This window comes from Micropterus dolomieu, linkage group LG04, assembly GCF_021292245.1.
Source record: "Micropterus dolomieu isolate WLL.071019.BEF.003 ecotype Adirondacks linkage group LG04, ASM2129224v1, whole genome shotgun sequence".
Classification (NCBI taxonomy): domain Eukaryota; kingdom Metazoa; phylum Chordata; class Actinopteri; order Centrarchiformes; family Centrarchidae; genus Micropterus; species Micropterus dolomieu.
The window spans coordinates 18446430-18452372 of record NC_060153.1 but is presented as its reverse complement, the minus strand read 5'-3'; positions in this window follow the sequence as shown (position 1 = coordinate 18452372).

Sequence of the window (5943 nt, the reverse complement as noted above, 5' to 3'; positions counted from 1 at the left end):
GTAACCTATTGACCTCAGGTGAAGATACCAACGATGGTCGTTCAGTCTTGGCCACAGGTAGTCTTAACGACTGTAACGACTGTCGTCACAGCAACAAGGAACACTAACGAACCAGCGGTATCGATGACCCGGGATAACGACCCCACTGAGGTTAAATAGCTGAGTTTCCCTGCCAGTCAGTCAGAACTGAAGAAGTCCTTTTGGATGAGGGACGAAACGTCTTCCAGTATCTTCAACCAAGCCCAGTTGCCCTTGATTTTAACCTTCGTTGGATAACTATGACCTGGATGACTGAGAATCTTCATAGACAGATATAATCACAGGAACCAATTGAGAAGGTGCTATGTAACTGACAGTCTGTCCTTCATGAAATGAGATGCTGGGTTACCAAGGCTGTGAAACTGAAACAAATATAATTTAGCTCTCATTAATTTTATTATTTTTACTTGTGCTTTTCCTACTGTAACATGTCAAAATGCCTATTGAAAAAGGTTTGTTAACTGACCTTTACTTTGTATTATACTTTAATATACTGCTAAAAAAATAAAGGAACACTTAATCATTACAGTATAACATTATGTCAGTCAAACTTCACAGATATTTATCTGTCCAGTTAGGAAGCATAAGAAATTGTGAATCAGTGTCACTTGTTTTGGTGCAAATGAAAGAGACAACAGGTGGACTGGAGAGGCAACAGCAAGACTACTTTTGCAGGATGTGGCCACAGACAGTAGCTCTCTCCTGATCCTCCCTGATTGTTTGTTCTCTAGTTTTGCTAGTGTCCTTGTGACTACTGATAGCATGAGGTGGTACCTGTAGCCCATTCAGGTTGCACAGGTAATCCAGCTCCTCCAGGATGGTACATCCATACATGCCCTTGCAAGAAGGTTTTCTGTCTCCCAGAACAGTCTCAAGAGCCTGGAGAAGATACCAGGAGACAGCTGTTACACGAGGAGAGCTGGACAGGGCATTAACCCAGCAGCAGGATCGGAATCTGCTCCTTTGTGTGAGGAGGAACAGGAGGAGCACTGCCAGAGTCCTACAAAATTAACTCCACTACTGGTGTGCATGTTTCCGACCAAACTGTCAGAAACAAACTCCATGAGGGTGGCATGAGGGCCCAACGTCCTCTAGTGGGATCTGTGCTCACAGCACAGCACCAGAATTGGCAGGTCCACCATTGGTGCTCCATTGTCCTCACAGATGGGAGCACATTCACACTGAGCACATGTGACAGACGTCAAAGTGTAGAGTGGTCATCATTAAGCGGCCTGTAACATCATCAAGCATAACCTTTTGGTAGTGGGTCAGTGATGGTCTGGGGAGGCATATCTTTGGAGGGTCACACAGACCTCCACATGCTAGCGGTACCCTGACTGCTATAAGGGACCGAGATGAAATCATCAGAGCCACTGGTGCAGGACAATGCCCGGCCTCGTGTGGCCAGAGTGTGTAGGCAGTTTCTGGATGACAAAGGCAGTGATGCCATTGACTGACCCTCAAGTTCCCCAGACCTGAATCAAATTGAGAACCTTTGGGACCTTATGTATCGGTGCATTCAACGCTGACCAAGTAGCGCCACAGACTGTCCAGGAGCTCACTGAGGCCCTGATCCAGGTCTGGGAGGAGATCCCCCAGGACACCATCCGCTGTCTCATCAGGAGCATGCCCATGTGTTGTCGTGAGTGCAAACAGGCACATGGAGGCCAAACACACTGCTGACACACACTGAGCGATATGATTTGCTGTGATGAAAGTCAAACAGGTTGGATCAGCCTGTGATTTTAGTTTTGTTACTTTGATTTTCAGCGTGATTTTGAACCCAGACCTCAATTTGCACGATCTAAACGTGATTTAAGTGTTCCCTTAATGTTTTTGAGAAGTGTACATGCATACTTTAGGTGTTGTAATATTATGTAAACTACCTTAAAGGAGCTATGTGTTGTTTTCTAAATGTAATGAATCACTTTTATATTGTTAGTGTGTGAAAGGGTTGTAATCTCACATAAAAACGATCTACTTGCCGTTTTTTGTCGTTACCTCTGATGGTAAGTATGCCTTATCCTATGTGAAGACTCCCAGTTGGACGCTCCCGAGCCTCTTGCCTTCTGATTCTGTACCTTGCACACAGCAACAACACTGCAGCTGAGGAGATGGAGTTTGCTAAAACCAAAAAACGACCGGACTACCAGCACAACACAGAGGTATTATGTCAAAGTGTTGATTTTAGCCAGCAAAAAATGATTTTGTGTGGATCCCAGGAAGAGTAGCTGATGCTTTTTTGCAGCTAATGGGGATCCTAATAAATCAAATCAAACATATTCTTACTTGAGGTAGATAGTGCCAGAGAAGGACTTTGACAGTGCTAACATGTAGCAAAGACAGTTGATGCATTTTACTATTAATATTTCTGTAAAGGTGATGACAGAAATCAGTGATGCATGTAAAATGTATAAAAACAATTTACACTATAGACAAACGTGCATAATTATTACAATTAGAATATTATATATTATATATATATATATATATACAGATTTACATGGAGCCACAATCACATAATGTCAGCACATGTACCACACACACATTCCCCCTCAGTCTGACATCACTCTTTTCTTTTTAATCCCAGCTGAAACTGTTTTGTGTTTAAATTTAAAATATGTCGATACAGTAAGAATGAATAAAATCTATTTCAGAAATTAAAAATAAATACCACTAGTCTTGTAGCTGTTATCTTTATCAAAGGAAGTAATTTCTGTTCTTCAATAATAGATTTTTGTCTGCATGATTGTTGAAAATTAGAGCAACACTTTTACCACAAACTGACAAATGACCTCACTTGATTAGAAGAAGACAGTGTAGCGCTCTGTATTTAATTAGGTTTCCCACATGCATACAAATGCACTTTAATTAGTGTTAACTGAACTAAATTGACGTTTTGATGAGCAAAAAAGAAGTGTGATTAAAAATGCACATTTACATAATACTTTATGCATCAATGAAAATCTGTAACCACACACACTTCCACAAAAGGATGACTGCAAATGGAGAAAATGGCATTGATTAATTTGTCAAGGGATAATTTGCAGAGATTAAATGCCTAATTATGATTTCAGTTTGGTTCAGCTTCATGCCCTCAGATGATGGGGATGATGTTTACCGTGAGGCAGCCAACTGTGAATGAGCGGATCAAGAAGATAAAGATCATTACTGCAGCACAGAGAGAAATATTTATTCACATACTTCAACACATTTAACTGACTAGTGACTTTAAAATTGCATTTTGGTGACAATATACATTTTTCCTTCTTTGAATGCAGTACTTATACTTGTAATATGGTGTGAATTCATGAACCACCACTGCTACCATGTCACCATACAGTTTATTGTACAATAGCAAAGGCTAATTTTTGCAGTCAATAAATGCACATTTCATGCATCCCATCATGATAATCAATTAGGAGAAAATCAATCTTGATAACCTAATATATAGTAAATACTAAACTTGGTACAGATTTTGTGAAGGTTTGCTTCAGTAGCTTTCCTTCATCAAGGTTTTGCAGCACTTGCAAGCAAATATCATGTGATTGTTTTGTTCTACATTTTAGATTTAATTAAGGATGACACATACTATGATGTACTTGAGGAAGATGTGATGTAGCACCATGAATATTACAATGTGTATTAAATTGATTGTAATGACTGGCATAATGATATGTCCTTGAAAAAAAAAACAGGTTTTCCTTCAGTTAGCTAGTAAAAGAAAACAAGAAGCATAACGATATAAAAGTAGTCAAAAGTTGTTTTTCACTGCAAGACTTAATTGTTACAATCATGTCTAGGCAGTGGTTTTATAGTTACTCTGATGGTGAAACTGGTTACATCCTCTGCCCATCTGAATAGAAATGAGTGTGGCTTTGCTTCAATAAGTGTCCAATACACTGTTTTCTTCTGTACAGCTGTTTTGTCTCTACACTCTCTCTGCCTCCATGGATGTGCAATTAAGTGTCAAGATGCACACATTATGCATAGAAGAGCATTTACTTAAGTAAACCAACAGATGGCGATGTTGGATAAAAAAAATGGCAGACTGAGCTGTGCTGCACCAGTGAATGTCATTTCTGTGATATTTGTACAAAGCAGAAGTGGAACATAACTCAAGGTATGTTTTAAGGCCCATAAAAATAGGGTACATTCTTGCCTTCATTGAGCACCCAATTTAACATGTTTTTTTATATTCAAATCTATTTGTCCATAAAGTGACATTTATGGTTTGTTTACAAAGGATATATCCATCAATCCGGCGGCACGGTGGAACAGTGGTTAGCCCTGACGTCTCACAGCAAGAAGGTCGTGGGTTCAAACCCTGCTTGCCCCGGCCTTTCTGTGTCTGCGTGGGTTCTCTCCCTGCGTGGGTTCTCTCCGGGTGCTCTGGCTTCCTCCCACTGTCCAAAGACTAGGTTAATTGGTGACCCTAAATTGTCCTTAGGTGTGAATTTGATTGGTTGTTCGTCTATGTGTGGCCTTTCACCCAATGCCAGCTGGGATTGGCTCCAGCAACCCTGTATGCAGGATAAGCGGTTGACGATGGATGGAGCCGTTGATCCATTGGGCGAGGGGGAGGAACCCCACACACTACACTACACTACAATATGACTTCTCATTGTGGATTTTAGACAGCAAAAACCTTACTCTTTCAAGTTGCAGGATATTCATCAACTAATTAAGCCTGTTTAGTTGTATGGACCTCATAAGAGTGTATTATGTGTGTTTACATTATTTTTTATCATATTTTAGTAACAAATTTGATTACTTCTCCAGCACATCATACCAATAACTGGTATGATGTGCACTGCAACAATACCTTCATATTTTGTCATCAGTGTCACAATATAAAGTCCACTACTGGCAACATCATTTATGTTGTGATGTATCCAAGGAGAAAGCTGCTTTGTGAAAATAATGAAGAAGTTGTCTGACTTCTCCTTGGGCAAATCAAAGTCATTCCTGCATTCTGGTTCTGCTCCAGGCACAGGCACACGATCCCCAGAGAGGAAAGAAGGGGAGTGGGTGGGTTAAGCGTATATGCAGATGGGAATTAGCGATCCCAGTAAACACCTGGAGCCAGAGGGGAAATGAGATGATCTTATTCACATGCAAGTCTTGTAGCACAGAGTACACCGCTGCTCAAACAGACTGCTTTTCATCCACTTCACACCAGAAGATAGGTAGGCATCACCTTAATTCCTGCTTTGGCTGTGAATGCAGCTTTTCCCCAAGGCCATTCAGGCTTTACTTTGAACATGAATATATTATGTAATTTTCTGCAATGGGAGAAAACGCCTCTGAAAAATGTGTGTGTGTCTTCGGCATGAGATCATTATACACACCATGGGCTTCACAAACAAAAGAGGCCTTTCATTTCAAACTGCAGGGTAGATGCTGATTTCCTAAAAGCTATTGATTGAAAATGGCACAGCTGAGGAACGGGAGAGGAGCCATGAATGGAGACAGTGGATTCTCACTTCCACTGCTCTCCAGCTGTGAGCTCTATTGCTGCCTGGCCTTGAAGAGGGGGAAGAGGGCGTCCCTGCATATGGTGTTTTTCATGGGATTTAAGACACAGAGCTGTCACTCCCGTATGTACTCGAGCATATAGTTTTCAAGAGGTTTCATCTCAAAAAGGGCGATGAAAACAACCGTATTTTCACTGCATACTTTCTGCATACATGCCCCAGTTTGCACTAATTGCTGTCACGGTATTCCTCGCCATCTGGTTTCATCTCCTGAACAAGAGAGCATTCACACAATCTTAATAACTGAAATGCAGCCATCATCTGTTGTTAGGGGCAAATGCAGTGCAGATGTCACCTCAGTGCATATCAATAGGGTCAGTACATTAACCTAATTATTGCTTATGTAACATACAACTCACTGAGCCTG